The 22689-nt window shown below is 42.0% G+C and overlaps 1 protein-coding gene across 2 annotated transcripts in view; it reads left to right on the forward strand.

Annotated features, from left to right (window-relative positions):
* The first annotated feature begins 330 nt into the window (after positions 1-330).
* Positions 331-22689, forward strand: part of PLD1 (phospholipase D1) — a 167628-nt gene continuing 145269 nt past the window's right edge. For both annotated transcript variants that reach the window (XM_041002931.1, XM_041002932.1), the window contains exon 1: positions 331-1091. The gene's annotated coding sequence lies outside the window, so the exon portion shown is untranslated. The remainder of the gene's footprint in view (positions 1092-22689) is intronic.

Here is a 22689-nt window from a genome sequence, read left to right on the forward strand (position 1 = left end):
CAAGGAGCTTCAGAAACCCAGGGACAGGGAAAAAAAAACCCTGTAACAAAATGGGCAAAGGAAATGAAGACGCATTTTTCAAAAGAACAGTTTCAAATGGTTAGCAGGCATATTAAAAAGTTGCTCAGGCTCCCTAGCTATCAGAGAGATACAAATGAAAACCATGTTGAGGTACCACCTAGCACCAGTGAGAGAGGCTTGTATTCAGAACTCTATTAACAACACCTGCTGGCGTGGATGTGGGAAGAAAGGCACCCTCTTTCACTGCTGGGAGTGTAGGCTAGTACACTGTGGAAATCAGTATGGAGAGTGCTTGGAGAATTGCAAATAAACCTGCCATGTGACCCACCTATCCCGCTCCTAGGAATAAACCCAATAGAATTGAAAAGGGCATATGAAAAGGGAATCTATAATGTTATATTTGCAGCAGCACAATCCACAATAGCAAAGACATGGAGTTAGGATAGCTTTTATAGGATGTAGCTGTATGGTAAATTGAGGAGCATCTGACATGTGATCAATTAATTGCCATAGCATTTCAAGTAGCCTGTCTAGACAGGTTGGTAGAACAAATATCACAAGGTATAGTTAATTCTCTAATGGATTTGCTGCTGGCAATCGCTATATCACTCAACATGAGTGATCTTTTCAAACCTGAGTGGCCAGAAGACCTTTAAGGGACATGGGTCTGTGCTGCCCCTTGAAACACAGGGGAGGATGAAAAGGTGGGGTACACCTGTTTGGTGTAAGCAGTGATCTTGTGAGGGAACAATGTGAGGAAGATAGGATGTGAATGCCAGCTAGTGGCAAAAAGCAAAAGGCACTGCTAGGCAACTAGACACCTTTTGTGGTTAAATTAGCCGGGCAAGGAAGGAGCTGTTTCTGGCTGATCAGCAAATACGGTAAATTACTGGGGGGAAGGCTGCTGCCACATCTTGCCCCTGTCCCTTGATAATGCAGGTGATCTGGCACTAACCTGTACTTTGTGTTTTATGTACAGTGGAGAGGCGGGAAAGAACAGGAGGGCCTGGTAACCAAGCTGGAGCTTACATCATTCCCACAAGGACACTCTTGTTTGTCAGTACTTAAAGGTAAATGATCATTTTCGCTATGATATTTTGTTAAATCAAGAAGGAAAAGAGTATGAGAAGCTAGAAATTAAGTATCAATGAATCTAAGAATTACATGTGACATGCACATAGGGGATGCTTGGATTGTTTTATTTATTTATTTATTTATTTATTTTGGAGCGCATATTGTGTCAAACTAGCCATGCAAACTTAAATTCTCATTGTTTTGTAAAATGAAAAGGTAATATTTTATGAGACATGACCCAAAGATGGGGATACTTCAAAGGCTCATGGAAAATGAAATTCAAATAGATTTTAAGATTTTGCTGCCCCCAAATGCTCCAGAGGGTCTACAGAAAGGTCCTGGAACATGTATATTCTGGAGTCAGGCATGGTGACACACTCTCAGAAGCCACAGTCTGGGATGACCCGGCTGCATTTCAGAGAGCCTGTGGTCCGGTCCCTCCCCTGCTGTGGAGTTCAGCTTTCTGTTAGTGTGCGCCCTGGGAGACATGAGATGGTAATGTGGGGTTCCTGCCACCCATGTGGGAGATGAGGACAGAGTTCTGGGATCCGGGCTCTGAGCTATCCTAGCCCTGCCAGTGGCAGGCTTTTGGTGAATAAATCAGCTGAAAGAACATCTCTGTTACTATAACTTACCCTCTCTGCCTTTGAAATAAATACATGCACTTAAAGAAGTAAGTACGTATTACCAAAAAAAAAAAAAGACTGTACATGAATTTTAGCATTTTTGCAATAAAATAAATTTCTTTGCATTCTATTTTACACCAACTTTTTGAAGTACCCTTGTAGTTTGTAAATTGATCAGATTATTAAAAAGTTATCTATGTCAACTCTGAGATAAAATATTTAGTTTTGTATAAAAGGTAATCTAAAAGGGTGCCTCTGCATGGATCTTAAATTTTTGGTTGCTTCCAAGTTATAAAATACTGATATATTTTGAAGGGTTTTGAAGGCAAATTGCGAGCCAATTATGGTAATTATGAAAATGACCATGGAAACGCCAGAGAAGCCACACACAATGACACATGGATAGAACGCGGGACAGATGTTGCAGAAGAAGGAGTGGCTGAGGAGACAATGAGCTCTGTTGTATTACCACAGCCTGTTCACATACGTCATAGATTAAATGATGAATGCGCGATGGAGGACACGGGGAGGACAGAACAGAGCCCATTGTGTCAGCTTAGCCGCCTCATTTCCAATTAATTGCTTAAGTAAAGGCTTCTGTTTTGAACACAGCCAACAGAAAATGCTACCGTTGTAATACTGTAATTTTTACAGCTCACCCTGGAGCACCCGTTAGAACTTAATACAAGAGCCTGGAGCAAAGAACCCAATTAGATGGTTAGCTTTGCCTGCACGCGAAGCTTAAAGGGAAGTGTGGGTCTGTCATTTGGTTATGCATCTGCTATGCCTTTGATTCCTGGACAGGTTCTAGGTGATATGGAAGGGACAGGCTGGCCCCTCATCTCTGTGCTCATGGCTGTGGCTCTGTGGAAATGAATGCCACATTCTGTGCTGGGATGATGCAGTGATGGGGCCCAGGGGGCCACGGCTTCAGGGATGGTGTCTTCTGTGGCAGGTTTGGGTGGGTTGCTGCCATGAGCTCACAAGCTAGTGCTCCATAATTGAAAGGGTTCCTTTCTTTAGGATGTAGGGGTCAAGTAATGCAAATTGCACAAATCAAAAGTCCTGGGTTTGAATTCTGAGCTTGAACGCTGACTATATTTCACCCCAGGGGCCTCCTTTGCCAGTGCCTTTTCAGGGGATTTTCTATAATTCTTGAGTAAGATGTTTTTACGTTATTGGTTAGCTATGGGGACTTTGAAGTTTTAACAAAACTGTTTAGTTCCTTTATTATGGTTTTTTTTTTAAAAGCTTGTGTTTTATTATTTTATTATTTTATTTTATTTTCATTACAAAATCAGATATACAGAGAGCAGGAGAGACAGAGAGGAAGATCTTCCATCTGATGATTCACTCCCCAAAGTGAACGCAATGACCGGCATTGTGCTGTTCCAAAGCCAGGAGCCAGAAACTTCTTCCAGGTCTCCCACGTGCAAGCAGGGTCCCAAGGCTTTGGGCTGTTCTCCACTGCCTTCCCAAGCCACAAGCAGGGAGCTAGATGGGAAGTGGAGCTGCCAGAATTAGAACCATCACTCATATGGGATCCCAGCGCGTTCAAGGCCACGAGGTCACTGCGCTGGGCCCGATCCCTATGAAAAGTAGTGTCTATTGCATAAAATTAAAGTGTTGTTGTTGTTCAGTGGGTTAAGCTGCTTCCTACCATGGCAAGATTCCATGTGAGTGCCAGTTTGAGTCCCAGCTAGTCCAGCTTCCTGTTACAGTACCTTGGAAAGCAGCAAAGATGATGCAAGTACTTAGGCCACTCATATCCACATGGGAGACCTGCATAGAATTCTCCTGGCTTCTGCCTGGTCTGACTCTGGCTCTTGCAGCCATTTGGGAAGTGAACCAGTAGGTATAAGATTTCTCTCTATATATCTTATTTTCTTACTCTCCTGCTTTCCCTCTCTCTCTATAACTCAGCCTTTCAGTTAAATAAACAAATCTTTCAGAAAGAGCGTAGGAATGCAAAGGAAGCCAGTTACACTGACAGACAGTGACCAGTGTGCCTGGAAGTAAGTGTGCAACACACCCGCTGTGCTAATGTGTTACGTACCAAGGCCTAATGGCAGGGATGACAGCTACTGTGAGTTTTGAAGCACTAATGAGTATAAGTGAAAATTTGATATATTTTCAGTAATTGCGATGTAATATGAAAATATTTTTGATTTATATCATTGACAAATCACAAGAATGGCTAATTTTGCAACAAATTTTTGCCTATACTTATAATCAAAGGAAAGACCAAATTTCAGCTAAATATTAGTAAAAGTTAAATTTCACTTAGGTCCTGCATTCTGTCAGAAGCCCTTGCCTGAGCGCCCCGCCCTTTCTCCCAAAGCAGGGACACTGCTTCCTGCAACCATCTTTATCTTTTTTTTTTTTTTGAGTCTGATGCTTGTTGATTTTAGCAAAGTCAATTTATATGACACAAAAGGAAATAATTTTTTAAAAATATTTTCTGCTCACTAAAGGTGAGGAGATCACGAGTGCGTGTGGTGCATGTTCAGGGGTGGAGTGGGCTGGGAGGGGAAAGATGGGAGAGAGGGAATGTTTCATTCTGTATCCAGAGAAAGGGAGAAACTGCTGCTTCATGGTGCCACTCTTGAGATAGTCCTGGGAAGGGGTGTGGTTCCATGACGCTGCCATCATACTTTCCCTGGTGAGGGGAAGTATGTCCTAGAGTAAAGGTAATTTGATTGGTAAATAAGCAGGTAGGATTTACAAAGAGCAGGGGGGGAGTGTGCCTTCCTACTAGTGACCCTAAGTTAGCTACCCACCTGTCTCATTTCATTCTCATCTCATTTCATTCTCCCCTTGGAGATTTCTGACCCCTAATCTAAGTGTTGCTGAAAGGTAACTGATCCGTACATCTTCTGTAGTTACTTCCTGCTGGTTAGGGTTGTAGGGCTTGTCCATTTTGAATTTAGAATGGTTTTTTGAGCCGGAGAACTTATATTCAGGGCCAATGGCTATGTTTCCTACATCTTTGTTATTACCCTGAAATGTTGTTGGCTTCTTTGCACAGGAATCAACAATGCAGGTTGTATAATCATGCAACATGTGTGCCAAGGGCCAAGGTCAGACCTCACACCCACAAGTCTAAGGACCTGAGATCAGAGATCCTGATCTGTCTGAGGCCAACGTAAGAGGAAACGATGGGCCGCTTGCTGACCCAAAAAGCCATTGGTACGCATCTCCCCAACAGGAGGTACAGGGAGGCCCTTTTGGTCCACCTACCTGCCACGCCCCAACTTTGTCTCTCACACCTAGCCCTGTTTCTCGCATTCAGCAGTGGGTACAGTAGCCTGGCGCGGGCATGCCATGGTGCTGGCCCTCTAGGGCCTCCTGCCTGGCCAACCCCCGGCCCCAACTGTTGTGTTCGCCAGCAAGTTCAGGTGTCTGGCTAGAAAAGGCTTGCAGCACAGCACAGATTCTCCAGGTCCCCGTTACCTGTCCTGCCCCCAACCCTGGCTCTCGCATGCATCAGCAGGTGCAGCAGCCTGGCCCAGGAAGGCTAGCAGCTGCAGTTCTGCCCACATCAGTGACCCCCACGCCAGCCCAAGGACCTTAATAAGTGGGTGGTGGTGGTTCACTTGCATGCTCTACCCCGCTTCCTTACAGATGTAACATTAAGGAATGGGCAACTCTGCTGGCATTCTGGTGTAATTAACACAAAGTTGGCATGAGCCAGATTCAGAATATCAGCCAACTACTGACTGCTTTTCTTCTAGCAACGTAACACGTGACTGGGTGTGAGGTAATCTAGGCAGCTGCCTGCATGTGAGAAAGAAAATGATTTTTTGGACAGAAAGCCGGACATCCTGGCATATAGACCTTTGACTCAAGGAGGACCATCGCACTGATAGTCCATATGCCTCAACTAGGGATCTATCCAAATTTTTTTTACTTTGGAGATTTATGTTGACTTCTCAGGCATATTTCCTGATGCAATCTTGGCAAAGGAGAGACTAATATGATTTTTCAGAAGGCCTACAAACCAGAGCTACATAAAGGAGATGGGTTTGAATGACATTTCCTTTTATGTTTGCTTGCATAAGCCTTTTCCAGAGGCCCATGCCAGTGTTCCAGCCTTCCCTTGACTTTGCCAGCAGGTGGGGTACTGGTGCCTTTTAAAGTCTGAAATGGATTTTCTTTTCTCGCTGAGGGGATTCTCTGGCTCGCTGCAAGCCCAAGCAACACTGTTCGAGATCTTTGAGCTCTGTCTTGGTGGTAGGACAAGTGGGCAGAGTGAGTGATATGTCAGCAGACTCCGGCTTTTTCAGAGTTAATATTTCACAGGTTTTAGCAAACTTTCATTTGGCGGAATAATGAGGACACTTTGCAGACTGCATGGAAAAATAGAGTTAATAGTAAATAGAGTTTGTTGCAAAATGCTTTGAAATTCACATATACAATGGATCATCTAAAGGTTCGTGGAAATATGTACTATGAAGAAGCTATGCACAGATTTCAAATTTTTTATCAAAGTAAATATCTTTTAATTCGGTTTTTCCAAGAACATTTTCAAGTATCTCTGTGCATGTCAGTCTTTTGTCTGGCAACAAAAGAACTGCATTTCTCTGTCATATTTGACCAAAGCCTCTCATTTAGAAGAAACAATAATGAAAGTTAAGAGACCTTGACTTTAGGGCTAAAGTAGACCTTCTTGAAATAAAATAGAAGTCAAGGAAAAATGTCATTAGGACTGTTCTTGGAGTTGAAAACTAGGGAATACTATATATACTGCGAACAAATTCTGTTAGAAATCTCAGTGTATGTTTTTACTATTTTGGTAGCAATGCGCTGTGATGTAGTTGGTTCTGTTTTAAGATTTAACTGCCTTAAGAAATTTAATCACATTTTTCTAGAATGAAAAAAAAAATAAGTTTCTACTTCTGAAGTCAAAATCAGAAGAAAGACTTTTCTTTTGCCATTTTTTCCCCTTGAATTTAAGTTTATTTTTGGACGTCAGTGATGCATGAGGCTTCAGGCATATTTAATGCAATAACACATGTGCCTTTGATTCTTAGAAACCCTGACTTTGCAAGTACTTGCTATGCAGTGTAAAATCACAGTGCTGTATGTTCTATAACCACTCCCCAGCATGGACAGCAATATCCGTCATTCTGTAACTTCCTGTTTATTTAGTATGAATCAGTCACCTTCATACAGTGAGGGAGAGAGAGGTCTCAGGGTTTGTGTTTGTGCTGTGTTGCTTTGGGCAGCAAGCACAAAAGTGAAGCCGAAGCCTCAGTTCACGCTGAGCGTGGGTTGTGTTTTCTCACAGCAAACCAGTGTCTCTTTAACATATGGGGAGTGGCTTCGAGTTCATTACTGAAGCTTATAGGCTCAAGTGCTTTGTGGGCTTGGCTGTGTCTTCACTTGCCGGTAGGGAGTGGACCAAAACTGGTGTCTGGGAACAGGCCGCCTGTCCCTGTTCTTGCGGCTTCTCAGGGCATTTCGCTTTCCCCACTTTGACCATCAGCTGCTTTGGAGACAGTTCCTGGTCACGATTCTTCCTTTCAAGTACCATGGAGTGGCCACTTTCAGGGGGGCACCAGGTTAGTAAAGACTGCTTTGGATTCTGCTGTTTGTGTCACTTTGTTTCTCTGCTCCTAGGGTTGGTGATATGACAGGCGGGTCGCACTTGTGCTGTTGCTGTGTTGTTTCTGAAAATAATGTGAGCTAGTTGATCCTATGGGGGCTGAAGGGGGGGATAAAACTTTTCTCCCTATAATATATATTCGCTGTCTGCAAAAATTAAATGCAAGTGGGAGCCAAGAGGAAATGACATGTATGTGTTAAGATTTGGAGACTGCCAGACTGATAAGCATTTTCGGTTCCTTTTGGAAGGACAGTTCCTTTCTTTGTGACTGCAATGAAATCTTCTAGGGATAGCTCTGAATTGGAATACAGCTGATTTTATTGTTTTCTTTTGTGCCCCAGTTAGCGTTGTTGCCCCCCACCACACTGCCATTCTTGTATGATGCAAAATTTTCCATCGGGCCTGCTCCTTACGTTGAAAGGCACCAACGTGATATTTAAGTTTGCTTTTTAAAAAGCCTGGAACTTTCCTGACATTCCTCCTAAAATTTCTATGTAGCAGTCATTTGGGGCAGAGCCTACAGGTGTACCAGGCCAGACCAACTTTCTTCCACAGTTGTCATTGGTTTTATTCTCAAGGAATTCTCAGAATACAAGATTACCCTAGGAATAAATAATGAGTTAAAAAAATGGAGGGTGATGTATAAAAAATATTGTTAATAGTAATAGAGTAATTAAGTCAATAAAAGTTACTACCAAGACAGTATCTTCATTAACCTTATTAAGTTAAACATCTAGACAGCAGTTTACCTTTGTTAATTTGCTGCCAAAGCAATGTGGCATAAAATTATCCTGGATGCATGGTTCAATTTGATGCTCTGTTAAAGTTAGCAAGCCTGTATGAACTATGCTTTCTCTCACTTTTATGTTAATAGATGTATGCTTCAGTTGGACATAATGTACTTGTGTTTTAAGATGTGCTAATATGCTTCTGTTATTGCTGTTACATTCTTTTTTTTTTCTACTGGAAAATACATTGATATAGGAAGGGTTTGTTCTCATGTTTGGTGTTAAAAACTAAATGTAACAACAGTTGATGGAGAAGGATGATAAATGTAGGAATTTTAAAAAATTGAGTTGCTCTGATGGACTTTAAGGATCCCGTTTCCCATCTACCTTGACATTGAAATTGTAAACTCATGGCTGCAGGCCACGTCAGGATTGCAAAACGGGTTGGACCTTGTACCTGTAAAATGCAGTCTTCAGCTTTATGATTGTAACTGCTTCTGTGGATATTTTCTTCAACACTAAATCCAGGAGGCCCTTTTAGGTTTCTGAAAAGTGCCAAAACTACCATGATGTAGCTATGTTTTACACTTATTGTATGTCATATAGATGTATTGTATATATGTATATATGTAAAAATAGGAAGGATTCTCAAAAGTTTGTGAAAAAAGTATAAATGTCAATTTTTTTTTCTACCTAAAGAAATACCCTTTCCTTCTATTTTCCGAGATTTTTGGAGACCTTTTAATTCTGCTGTATGCAATTCTTACCATGTTATTAATTCTGTTACCTTAAATGTTAAAGAAAGATGGTTGTCAAACTGGTAGTATCTGCCTAGTGATTTACAAAAAATGTTGGAGACATTTTATTCATTGATCCCATGTTTGTGCTCAATAAGCATGCACAAAATTGCAAAAAAAATTGGTTCAGAGTTCCTTTGTGTTTTGTAGATCTCAGTTTTTGCATAGCCAAGTACTTCCTAGCATTTTAATCTATAGATGATAGGCAAATTACTACTGATTAGAAAAAGTAATAAGCAATGTGGGACAGGATAGAGTGAGTGGAAAATTCCCTCAAAACTAGAGTTTAGGGATTTCCCAGATAATATACACAATAAAATGTTTTGAAACATAGGGGATGAAAAGAAAAGATTGCACAGAAATATTCAAAAGTGATAATTCAGGCGTCATTATCTAAGCAAAGGTTAGGTTATTCTTGGTTTTAGTTTTGGCTTCCACATTGCATTTCTTGTTCTTATTTTGCTGGACTGGCTTAGTTATGTTACTTTTGGCTAAAATCATGCGGACAGGCATTTTTCTCATACTGCCTAATTTTCGGTTGCACATTGGGCTGCTTTTCTGTTGATAAGGATGTGCTCTGAGCACTTGTGGATCTCAGGTGGTTTCTGAACCTGCCTGATTACCTAGAAGCATGCAATGGCAATTCTCTTTTACAGTGAGTTTCAAAGTTGAGAGGTAATCCTAAGCATGCTAGTTGAACTTGTATTGACCTGCACATTCAATATTGTGAAAATTAAGTAGCAGTGGAAGGTCATGACTCAGAGGAAGGCAGGAATTGGGGGGTGGGGGGAGGGAAGAGGAGGCTCAGAGGAGCTGGGATTGTAAAGTTGGGCCTGCTGACTGGTGGACCTCGGTGGGCGTTCATCTGGAAGACCAGTTCTGTTCATATGCCAGGTTACTCCTTATTCCCACCTGTAGTTTTGTTCCTTGCAGTACCTGAGTTGGGAGGTCGAGGCCCTTGTTATGCAGTTCGTGGCTTTGCCAATTGCAATGTCACCCCCCGTGCCTTCTCCTGTCCAACCCCCACACCCTGATTCTTGCCTATAACCCTGCTCACTGAAGGTGCGTGTGTGTGTAAAGGTTTTAAGCTTATGTATCAGAAAGGGGGTGGTGCTGGTGATGGTGATTGGGACACTGTCCACCCTGAAATTCACCCATTTCAGTGATGGCAGTTAATCTAAATTTCCAGAAAGACTGTGGCTGAGGTTAGGTTATGGTGCCCACACCCCTCCCCGGATCTGGCTCTCTGAGGGTGTTGGCGGTACAGGAGTTCTAGCAGGAGTTGTGTTGCTCTAGTGGGGGTCACAGGATGATGCACACTCAAAGGGCATTTCCTAACTGCAATCCCTGCTTGAAAACTCTTTTTTATTCTTGAGAATTTGTCCTCGAAAGTTTAAGTCAGTTATCGCAGCGAGTAAGTTGTGACAACAGAACTGGGTCTCAAAGAGGGCTGTTCTAAGGGAGAAGAATAAATGGATGTTTCTATCTAATGTAGCACAGTGCTGATGATTCATGAGAAGATCTCATGTCAGTACTGACACATGAGCTCCTTTTTGTACCAAAGATACTATATCACCCCACCGTCAACAGTGAACTTGTGTCTCTCTTCCACTGCCTGACCTGCACGTGAGCAACAGTGGCAAACTGGCACTGAGACAGGTTATGAGAGAGACTTGCCTGCGTGCAGTGAAGCCCCATGATGTCCCGTCCATCAGGAGAGGAAGTCCAACGCCCTGAGTGCTGTGTCTTGCCTCTCAATGCTCATCTTGGAACTCTTGAGGCTTTTTAAGGTTGAAATAATAAAAACCACTGAAGCTGGGAACTTGAACTTTGTGATTGTTTCATTTTGATTTGGCCAGATTGAGTGTCCTCTTTAGTCCTGTTGTTAATCAAAGCTTTGGTTATTTTGTCAGTCCTGAAGGTTTTCTGAAGCTTAGTGGAAAGTTCAGAGTAGGAGACGGTTGTTCCTTTCAAAAAACTCAACTGTGCATTTGAAAAATGGTGAGCAAAGAACTCCTGCTAGATTTGGCTAAAACTTCATTAAATGCATGACAAGTTTAGAGCCTTTAGTAATACATAAAGCCCAGATGGCTCAAAAAATTAATTTTATTTTTAAAGGAGAAAAAAGAAATAAAAGAATAATTATTCTAATCCTTGGATAAGCAAGCACATTTTGTTCCCAAAATCAGTAGAGGAAATCATACAAAGAATAGGCCAATGAATTTTAATTTTCTAGATGGGAGTATAAAGCTTTAAGAGCAAAAGCTATTCATTAAAGCATTAATTATTTTCACGAAAAATTGGAAATGATAAAAACATGTAACAGTAGGAGGAAAGTTGAAGGAAACGATGATAATGACAGGTATGTAAGTGTGAGTACTAGCTATCAAGCTATTTCTACATCTCAGACTTGGATTTGTTTAAAATATACCTATCTGTGCGCATGTTCTACTTAGGGAGGCACAAAAAGTGTGATTACTAGGAGTTCATGGAGACTTAGGGACTGTCTTAAAGGCTTATACTTTCTTGTACTTTATTGTGTGTTCATATTTTAAAACAGATTAGTTTTATTTTCGGGAAAAATAAGACAAAATATCCATGGAGAAAAAAAATAAGAACAAAATATACCAAAGCTTGATAGAAGGCTTACGATCATTCCTAATCTACCTAAGGGAGTAGCTCTAAAGGATGGGTTTAATTTCCTCAAGTGTAAGGATTCCTAAAGCAGGAATTTATTGTTTTTATGGTGGAAATTAAACAAATTAAAAGAGTTGAGGCCTGATCAGCCTATTATAAAGAACAAGATGATTTTACTTTGAAAAATGATTATGCAGTTGCACTTTTACCTAATGTTAGAATACCTGTCTTTTACTGTTGCTTAACATTTTGCTCAGCAGACTCAGCTAGTTAGATGACAAGACAGATCATGATTTAATGCAAGATGTGGGAAGGAAAATAGTAAAATACTTGAAACCGTAGTCTGGGAGGTGTGTCCTGCTCTCTGAGTGGCATGCCTTTGGTTTAAGAGCAGCTGGAACAAGCTAGCACCCCCATAAGAGAATCTTTAGGAGAGACGATTTGGGATCAACAACATGACTCAGCCACACACACACAAAATGAAATTCTACCCTTTACAACCAAGTGGTCCCATATACTCCATGAAATATGTCTTATCTGCTCAGTGAAATAAGCCAATCCCAAAAAGAAAAATGCTATATATTCTGATATAAGGCAAACTTCATGCAAGTTATAAAATGAATCAATAGTCCTTTCAATACTGTTTTTGCTGCCAACTCACAGATTTTGCAATTTTTGTTTTTATTTGTAGTTTTTTCTTTTCTCTTATTGAATTCTTCACTGACTCATAAATAATACATTAGCATTGTTTTCTCCAAGATTTTTTTTATTTTTATAAATTTTATTTTTTAATAATGATTACTTGGTTGATCAGGGTGGGAAGGATGCTTCCAAATTAGCTATTTCTTGTTCCTGGGGGAAGGGAGAGACAAAAGGGGAAACCATTCACAAATTTCCACATGTCTCAGTGCCCAGGGATGAGGAACTGCCACTTGATATCAACCCAGAGTCTCAGCGTGTACATACTCCAAGGGTTCTGTCCAAGTGGCTTGGATAGTTCTGAAATGCTGCCGATCCGAGTATGATGTCACCCTCCCCATACCCATTGGCTCCATTCACTGAGATTTTTTGTTGTCATCGTTTGTTTGGAGTAGTCGTCCAGTTTGCTCTGTTCTTCTTGTGCTATAAGCACCAAATGTGCTGCCATATTCTCCTTTTACAACAGGGCCTGTGTCCACTGCTCCACCTTTTTGATTAAGTAGGACATGTTCTTGAAGGTGAGTCCAAGACACGGGCCAGGCGTCCCAAGCATTGCTGGATCCCCCACTCCTGGGCCTCACAAAACTGACATCCACCTACTAGGCGGGCCCTGAGGCCTAGGCTAGGGGACCCAAGCCTCACCAAATCCCCGACCCCTGGGGCTCATAAACCTGGCACCCACCTTGCAGAGCCAGGCCCTAAAACCCAGGCCAGGCAACCCGAGCCCCACTGAATCCCTCTCCCTGAGGGCTCACGAACCCGATACCCACATAGAAGGCAGGTCCTGGGATCCAGGACAGGAGACCCAAGCCCCAATGGATCCTCCACCCCTGAGGCTCATAAATCTGACACCTTGCAGACAGGTAATAGGACCCAGGATAGGCAACTTGAGCCCTGGTGGAAATCCCACCAGTTTCCTTGTCCCTGGGACTTGTGTACCTGGCCCCTGCTGGGCCCAGAGTAGCATGAGTTGCCTTACCTCAGCATCCACAATGTTATTGCACAACATGGCCTAGTCTAGTCTACCCCCTGTTCCAGCTCCTGCTGGTGGATGCTGCAGCCTATCCCAGCTCAGCCTGATTGCTGTCCTGGTATTAACGTGAACTAGCTAGTGTTACAGCCCAATCTGGTTCCTCTTGCCCCCTGCCCTGGTTCTCACATCTGCTCTGGTTCTCAGATCTACCAGTGGGTGTTATATGCTGGCCTAGACTGGTCTGTTCCAGACTTGCCCCACATGTATGCCAGCGGGTACTGTGACCTGACATAATCTGGGATGCTTCTTGCCTTGCTTCCTGTGCTCTCCTGCAGGGTCTGCATCCCAACTAACGAGTTTGCCAAGCTCCTCCATAGAGTCTCCTTCCAGTGGCACTTCTCATGCACACCAGTGAGTTGTTGGCTCAGGCTGACTTTGACCACCTCCTGTCCTGACTAGAATAGTGGCCTTGCTCAACTGGCCACACCCATTCTAGTTCTTGTTGTTGAGTGTTGCAGCCCAGTGATACCTGGTCCATGCCTGGACACAGCTTTCACATAGTTCAGCGGGAATCAAGACCCAGTCTGGTCTGTTCCACATCCAACCAGGCTCTCACGAGTACCAGTGGGAGCTGGAATCTAGCCCAATCTGTCACTAGAATGTTTTCTTGTTTTATTTTTCATTTCTTCATTGACACATTGGTTATTTGATAGTATGTTGTTTAACTCCATGGTGTTATACATTTTTTTAAACTTTATTTATGGCTTTTCATTTAAGGAAATGCATAGTAGCTGTGTAATAGAAACTATCATATCCAGATGTGAGGATACAATGAAGCAATCATCTCTACTTTCAAATAAAAGATGAACTCCCAATGAAACCGTTGGATATATCTTGACAATGGGATGCTGGACTCTGTCATTGCCTGTACCCACAATGTCAGGATATACTTAAATAGCAGAGTGATGGACTTATGACTGCTTGTGACGGACTATATTATTATAATTCAGGGGAAATCAGTGAGAGGGAAAGGATTTGGGGAAGAGGGTAAGGGAAATCCTAGAGCCTATGGAACTGTATCATAAAATTGAATATAAAATAGAAGAAGAAGAAAAAAGAGTGGATGCAAACCTTCACATAGATGACTCTGTTCTTCTGCCTCCTCGTTGTAGAGATGATATTGCTGGAGCCCAAAATGGGTGTGTCTTTGGGACTATGAAATTCTGGCAGATTGGATTGCAGCTTTTGGAAATCCTTTTGTTTCCCCACTGCTGCCCCTTATGTTTCATTATGCCCATTTTAGCACATTTTAGTAATAAGGAGTTTCCTTTTCCGTTTCTTTAGATTGATAGATGTCAGTGATACCATTCAGCACTTCCTGGTGCTGAGAAAGAGGCAGAAGGCATGACTGTTTTTTCCATTTGTTCTTTGGTACAGGCTTACTTAACGTACATCTGGTTTCCATGTCTATTCTAGAAAACAGTAGCCATCTAAAGTGACTAGAAAAAACTTGGAATTGAAATCTGAACTTATTAAAAGAAGAGCGAGAGTGTGAGAGAGCTCTCTAATCCACTGGTTCACTCCCCACATGTCCTAACAGCCAGGACTGGGCCAGGCCACAGTTGAACTTGGAGCTCAATGCAGGTCTCTTATGTAGGTAGCAGGGACCCAAGTACTTGAGTCCTCATCCTCTGCCTGCAGGAGCATGCTGGCAGGAGCCAGAAGTTAGAAACAGAACCAGGACTTGAACTGAGGCAATGAGGTAAGGGCAGCCTACGGTGTCTTAATTACTATATTAAAGGCTCACCCTGCAAATTTTTTAGCAGCTTTCTTGGTATTATAAAATTTATCATAGAGCTAATTTCTTTAAAGTATACAATTCAATTGTGGCTTAAAATTATATCTGAAGAGTTATGTGACTATCATCGTAATCTATTTTTGAACATTTTTATCACTTCATGAAAGAAATTTGATATCCCATCTCACTGCCCTCACCCCCTCTCTTAATCTCTCCCAGCTCTAGAAAAACAACAGAAAGGAAAATGTTGATATTACTTCATTTGGACTTGACTATATCTGGTTTTGGAAATCACCATTTTTTATATATATATAAAATATGAGGGCAAAGCTTGATTAACTGAAAGCTGAAGTGAGTAAGCAAAATGTCTAAGCTTCAGTTTGTTTAGTAACATCATCTAAAGACCTGTGGACTTTAATACAGTAACTGTGCCATTGACTTTGGTGTGGTATAAGTCCCACTAGGATCCTGATATAAACAGAGGCTGTCGGCTGGGCAAGGTTGATGCATACCACCTTTGCTCAAATACAGTCATCGTAATACCCGACCGTGTGGTTGAACGACAAAGTTCACAGTGAACTTGATGTTAGTGAGACTGCAAATGCTGGGGAGAGGACATAGTGAGAAGTCATGCTTCTGTTACCATCTGAGGCCATGGCAGTTTTTCATGGAATGTGAATAGATGCTTTTCCTGAAAGCACGGATGGACTGCTAGTTTAGGAGAATGTAACTCAGGCCACAGAGGGCTGGCTTACATCTGAAGCAAGAAGGTGATGTTCACCAAGGGTTTACTATAATTCATCAAAAACTGCTTCACCTCTTAAAGGGTTTGTTAGGGTTACACCTGGAACATTCTATATGGGATGAGTTCAGTTATTGGTGGTGTTATTGTGGAATCACAGGACTTACCTTGTGCCTACTGGGAGAGTTGCAGTTAATACGTCCTCGTTCTTGGGATGGTAACGAGCATTGCTTCATGCCACCTGACTGAATTCACCCGGCTTCTCATTTCAACACAAGTCCATGTTTCCCGTGTGAGTTGCTGTGAATAGACACCCCTTGAAATCCCTTTTGTTCTTGCCTGTGTGCTGGTTGTGTGCTGGCGGAAGCCAAAGGGTGGTCACAGAGGTGACCAGGTGATCCCAGGGGTCTGCTCTGGGTCTGCTGGAGAAGTCAGCTGTGGCATTCTGACGCTGGAGTGAGCCCACGTGTGTGTTTGCTGATGCTGAGGAGTTGTGTCCTCTGCACAACGTGGACACTGGGTGACTCAGGTGCTTACAACACAAAGTTCCTCCTGTTTGGGGAAGCTGTGCCTTTCCCACGGCCTTCCTCCTGCTGCGGGGCTCCATGTATTAGTGCGTTCTCATTTGTATCCAGGGGATTATCCATTCCTGTATTTCAGCAAGGAGAATATCTACTTCACCCATGAGTCTTGGAATGTTTGAAAGGCTTCTTAGTTTTGGTTGGCCTAAAAACTCTTAATTTCTTCATCATAGGATTTTCGCTCTCTTCTTCAGCCTGGTCCCTTTATTCTGACCACGCTTCCTGGCCTTGTTCTGCAGTCTCAATATGGTGATCCAAATGCAGGCTGAACAGAAAGCAGATCATCAGCTGCTTTCCTGGGAGATGACTTTTCAGAGAATGGAGCCTAATGGTATATCAGGTCTTTAAAAAATAATAAATGCCATTTTTCTGGAAAGTTGTTCTTTTTAAGATATTTTGCTGCATGGTCTTGAGAAGCCACTGCCTGTTCACAACAATGATGATGTTGCATAGTTATTTTGTTTCTTTGATTCGAAAATACCACTGATGGCAAGACCAGCAATTAAAGTTGAACTTTTTTAGGGAAAAGAGAATAGCTAATTCTGTCTCATGTTAAATGTAGGCATGAAAAGTAGTAGCCAGTCTAATGGCAGCAACGTTAAAATACAGGGGCAGGTGGGGAGGAAATACCTGTAAAATATAGGAAATACGGTATCTCCATTTTCCTGATGAGAAAACCAAAGCATAAGGAATTTCAGTACTTTCCAGTCTGCAGGAAGGGCTGGGATGCAGACCTAGCTCCATGTGATTGTAGGATCTACTGTGCCATGCTCGCTTCTGAGATGGAGAACCTGGGTCCTCAAACTTCTGGGGCTTTCTCACAAGAAAATTTGCAAATCTCAGCAATTGCCAGGCTGTACCTGTGTGTGTGTGTGTGTGTGTGTGTGTGTGTGTGTGTGTTTGAACTGAAACATGGGCATGTTAATTTATTCTATTAAATTTTGTCTCTCGTTTGACCAGGGATAGTTTTCACTATATCCTTTACCCTATAGCTTTAAGTGATTTTACCAGAAGAGGAAGCATAGATATTTTTGTGGTTATCAAATGTACTACTAAATTCCTGAGCGTGGTATATCTAGTAACAATGTCTTCAACAATGAGGTTGAATAGTCCAATTGTTACTAGAGCTTTGTATAATCCCCTACTGGCTTCATTTGCACTGGATTTCTTTGTATAATCCATTACTGATTTCATTTGGACTGGGAATTCAGCTCTGTGGCAGAATCTTTTTTTTTAAAAAAAAAAGATTTATTTTTATTATTTTTTTATTGGAAAGGCGATATACAGAGAGGAGAGACAGACAGGAAGATCTTCCGTCCAATGATTCACTCCCCAAGTGAGCGCAATGGCCATGCTATGCCGATCCGAAGCCAGGAGCTTCTTCCGGGTCTCCCACACAGGTGTAGGGTCCCAAAGCTTTGGGCCGTCCTCGACTGCTTTCCCGGGCCACAGGCGGGGAGCTGGAAGGGAAGCGGGGCTTCTGGGATAGAACCGGCGCCCATATGGGATCCCGAGCGTGCAAGGCGAGGACCTTAACCACTGCGCCACCGCGCCGGGCCCATCTGTGGCAGAATCTTGAGTGTGTGGCTCTTTGCAGGACTCATCCATCTGTTGATATTCCTTTCCTAGGCTGACTCCGACCTTTGGGTTACCTGGCCAGTGTTCCTCTGCTAGTTAATACATGCTGAGTTACAGCAACCTCTGGACTCGGAGTCCTTGGAGTCAGACTCGTGGAGCTTCCCTGTGCTAAACTTTGCTCTGCCTCCCACTTGCTCTGTAGTTTTGACCATTCTCACTTCCTTCCATTTCCTGTATTGCTAAACCCAGGGTTATTTGATGCCATTTGTAGAAACTTTGCTGAATCCTGAAGACGACATGGGAGAGAATTAAGAACTGAAAGCATTTCTTTCTTGGATCTGTGATTGGAAACAGGTCATTTTATAGGAGATACTGGATGGCTTATGAACAAGAGCTGCATTATAATTATGCTAATCCTCTCTAGATGAAAGTAAGAAAAATGACACCAAAAAGTGGTGACAATGTATAGTTGGAGGCTTTGAGAATAATCTGCCCAGCAGATTTCAAATGATAAGGCAGAAAATAAAACCAGACAACATAATATTTTCACTTGTATGCAGTGTTGTTCTGTTAGTTCCAGCATGTGCAGATTATTTGCTAGAAAATAAAGTCATTATCTGTTTTTAAAATGGGAATAAAAAGAGCAGGCTGTGATGGCTCAGTGGCTAAATGCTCACCTTACACGGGACCGGATCCCATGTGGATGTTGGTTCCTATTGTGTCTACTCCATTTTCCAACCAGCTCCCTGCTTCTGGCCGGGGAAAGCAGTAGTGGGTAGCCCAAAGCCTTGGGGATCCTGCACCTTCGTGGGAGACCTGGAGGTGGCTCCTGGCCTGGCTTTGAGTTGCCTCAGCTCCAGCTGTTGCAGCCATCTGGGGAGTGAACCCAGTGGTTGAAAGATCTTTTTCTCTGTCTCTCCTTCTCTCTATAAAATCTGCCTCTTCAATAAAAACTAATTTATTATTTTTAAAAAATTGGAATAAAAAGGCATACATCTGACCTTCTCCCAAGCTCTTCTCAAGGCAGAGTGTTTTATAACCCTGCTTAAACAGGTAAGAAATACTGCACAAACTCCACCAGGTGCTTGCTGGGATTCTGGTTGGGAGCATCACATCAGTTAGTGAGAGGACAACACTGTTCTGCACCTCTCACCTAAAAAGAGAGACTACTGTCTGAGTCAGGAGTGCCACTTAAGCAGGTAACCATAAGCCCTATTGATAACAACTGTGCTTTAAATCCAGTGGAAACTCAAGAGCATTTTGGTATTGTATATTTTCTCAAAAAGGTGTCAATATTTGAGAGGGATAAAATGGCCTCGGTGAGCATTAAATCTTGGATTGCAAAGGGGGTGGTAATGTCATGTAGAAGTTGAGTTTCATCAGGCTGTGGGAAGGTGCACTGTACCTGAGGAATGACTCAAGATTTGCCCAAGGCTGCGTGTGTTTCTGCTTGCTGTGAGATGCCGGTTATTCATGTGCCAGTCTCCAGGTGGAGAAAGATCCTCCTGATGCAGTCATAGCAAGGTAGCTTTGCTCTCACCATGTACAGTGCCTCGATCACTTTTTTAGAACCAAATGTTTCCTGTTGTAAAGGGAGCTTGAATCATTTTGGAACATGTCTAAACCAGTTTCTCTCCCACTAAGGTGCTTGGGGACACGTCACCTGAGTACTTGGATTCAATGCCTGTTTCTGAAGAGCATATGTGAGTTTGCATTTCTTACAAAGTCCAGAGGAATGCCGATCATGCTGTTCCTTGAACTATACTTTGAATAGCAAGGATTTCTGCTTTTTTATAATTTATTTATTTTATTTTACTGTTGGCACTGCAACAAGGACAGGAGGTAGAAAAAGATGAGTAACAAAGCAGACATCAAACAGAGTGTTCTTGGATGATTATTGATCGCCTGGATTACTTTGGCCAGCACTTGATGGTTTCTGATAGGCAACAGTACACACTGTGTTACGAACTTGGGCTCTACAGCCCTCTGCCTGCCATAGAGCCAGAGTCACAAAGGCATGTTCTGAGTCTCTAAACCTCCATTTCTGGTGTTGTAAAAGGTCAATAATATAAAAGCCTACTTTATAATGTTGTTAGAATGATGAAACATCATGATGCGTATAAAATACTCAGTAAGTCCTTAGTAAATGTGAGCTATCAGGAGTGATAATTCAGGAAGCATTTATTGAATACCTACTGCATGCCTGGAATATGAAGATAGATATATAAAGGTTGCAAGCCAACTCTGATGTCAGTGGAGATTTCGTGTTTATTTGGGGTCCTCAGAGCTGGGACTAGCTCTAAAGCATTTTTTAAAAAAGATTTATGTTATTTATTTGAAAGAATTATACAGACAGGGAGGGAGAAAGGGAGTGAGGGAGAAAAGGGGATAAGGGACAGCAAGCAAGAAAGGGAGAGGAGTCACGAGCTTCATCTGAGACTCTCACAGGGGTGCAAGGGCCCAACTGTTTAGGCCATCTTTGGCTGCGTTCTGAGGTCTCTTACCTGAATCAGAAGTGGGAATAGCCAGGAATCAAAGTGGCTTCTGCATGAAATGCTGGCATCATAGTTGGCTGTTTCACTTGCTACCACATAGAGTAGGCCCCAGCTTTAAAACTTGTGATGCCAGGGACCTGTACTCTGTGTACTTAGTTCTGCCTCCATGTGCCTTGGGTGTTTCTAAAGTGGAGTAGACCTTTGAAAACCATGTGTTGAGCCACAGGGCGGTCAGCCCATTCTAGCTTAGAAATCCCAAAATGACTTCACTTTGGTTCATGTGTTTGAGCATGTTGTCTTTGAAGATGAAGATTAGAGGGCAGGTTTGCTTTAGTTTTGTTTGTTTCTGTGTCAACAGAACTATTCTTTGGTGTCTAGGAGTGAATGCCACCTGGGATAGGCATGGTCTATTTCTATTCTCCTGGATCTGTTTGTGAGCACACACCTTCCGTTTTGGCAGCTACCTTTTAAAGTGATTTCAAAAGAACTCTATCTTTGCATGAACCAAGTTGTTTTTCTAACAGAGACTGAAAATGCACACTTTCCTTTTTATTTTGAGTTGTTATTTTAAATTTTGAATTTTTGATATAATTCTGTAGAGTCTGGGGACTAATGTCCAAGATTTACAAAGAGCTTCAGAAACCCAGGGAAAGTAAAAGCAAAGCAAAGCAAAACAAAACAAACAAACTGAAAAAAAAATAGGCAAGGTAAATGAACAGACATTTTTCAAAAGAACAGATTCAAATGGATAACAGACGTAAAAAGATGCTCAGGCTCCCTCACCATCAGAGAGATACACATGAAAACCATGTTGAGATACCACCTAACTCCAGTGATATTGGCTTACATTCAAAACTCTACTAACAAAACCTGCTGGTGTGGTTGTGGGGAGAAAGGTACCTTTCTTCACTGTTGGTGGGAGTGTAGGCTAGTACAACCACTGTGGAAATCAGTATGGAGAGTGCTTAGGGATTTGCAAATAAGTCTGCCATATGACCCAGCTATCCTGCTCCTAAGAATAAACCCAATAGAATTGAAAAGGGCATATGAGAAGGGGATCTGTAATCCTACATTTGCAGCAGCACAATCCACAATAGCAAAGACATGGAAACAAACCAGATGCCTGTCCAAAGTAGAGTGGTTAAAGAAACTGTGGTACATCTACTACATGGACTATCACTCAACCATTAAAAAGAAAGAAATTATACCACTTGCAACTAGATGGTCCCAACTAGAGACCATTATGCTCAATGAAATAAATCAATCCCAAAAGGACAAATATGTCCTCTCTAATATAAGAAAACCATCATGTGAATTTGGCTTTTGTGTTTTCATCACCCATGCATTAGTTATTTAGATTCTATGGTGCTGTAATTGTGTTGTTTTAACTTCATGCCTTTTGACCATATTTCATGGTTTCTCATTTAAGGAAATGTATAGTGATGGAGTAATAGAGACTACCATATCCAAATGTTGGGATATAATGCAATATACATCCAAGTCAAAGATGGACGCTCAGTGAAACTGTTGGAAATGTGTACATAGTGAGATGCTAGACTTTCTGACATTGTCAGACAGCAGTGCCAGGGTACGCTTAACAGCCTGATGGAATTATAACTCCTTATGAAGGACTATACTATTCTGGGGAGAGGGGAAATCCCTCTCTTTTTTCCAACAGTCACCTAGGAGGCTTTGAGGAACTGGTTGTTCCTGCTTCTTAATCCATCTTTTATACCTGTCTTCGGATTTTGCTTGAAGAGGAAATGACCACTGATCCCAAGTGTATCTTTCCTTTACCAGGTTGCCTGTGTCAGGTATTGAGACTTGCATGCTTTTTTTTCTGAACTTAAAATACCTCTCTTTGTGACCTTTGTGTTTAGGAAAACATACTTATCTCACTCAGCAGACTTTGCATAGTAGAAGCTACAATTAAAAGCCATGATTGCTTCCTTTAAGTATTTCAACAATGGTATTTCCCCTTATCTTTTTGATGGTAAGTTGCAATGGTCTGTTCCTTTTTACAAGAAGTGTAGACATTGTTTTTGTCCCTAATCATGTCTCCATACCTTCAAGGACTCTTCCCACTTTTCCTTTGAATGTCAGTATCTGTTGATTGATTTTTATGCCTCTATTATTCCTATGCCTTTGCTGATTCACACATTTATTGGAATACAATTCACAGAACATAAAATTAACTTATTTAAAATGTGAACTGATTAATTTTGGGAGTAGTGATGAAGTTATCTTTGCAGATTTTTGCTGACACGTTTTCTCTTTCCTTTCTACTGAGCATGCCCATGTACCTCCACATTCACACAATTTTAATGAGCTT

This window comes from Ochotona curzoniae, unplaced genomic scaffold (assembly GCF_017591425.1).
Source record: "Ochotona curzoniae isolate NIBS_2020 unplaced genomic scaffold, NIBS_Ocur_1.0 scaffold_2587, whole genome shotgun sequence".
NCBI lineage: Eukaryota > Metazoa > Chordata > Mammalia > Lagomorpha > Ochotonidae > Ochotona > Ochotona curzoniae.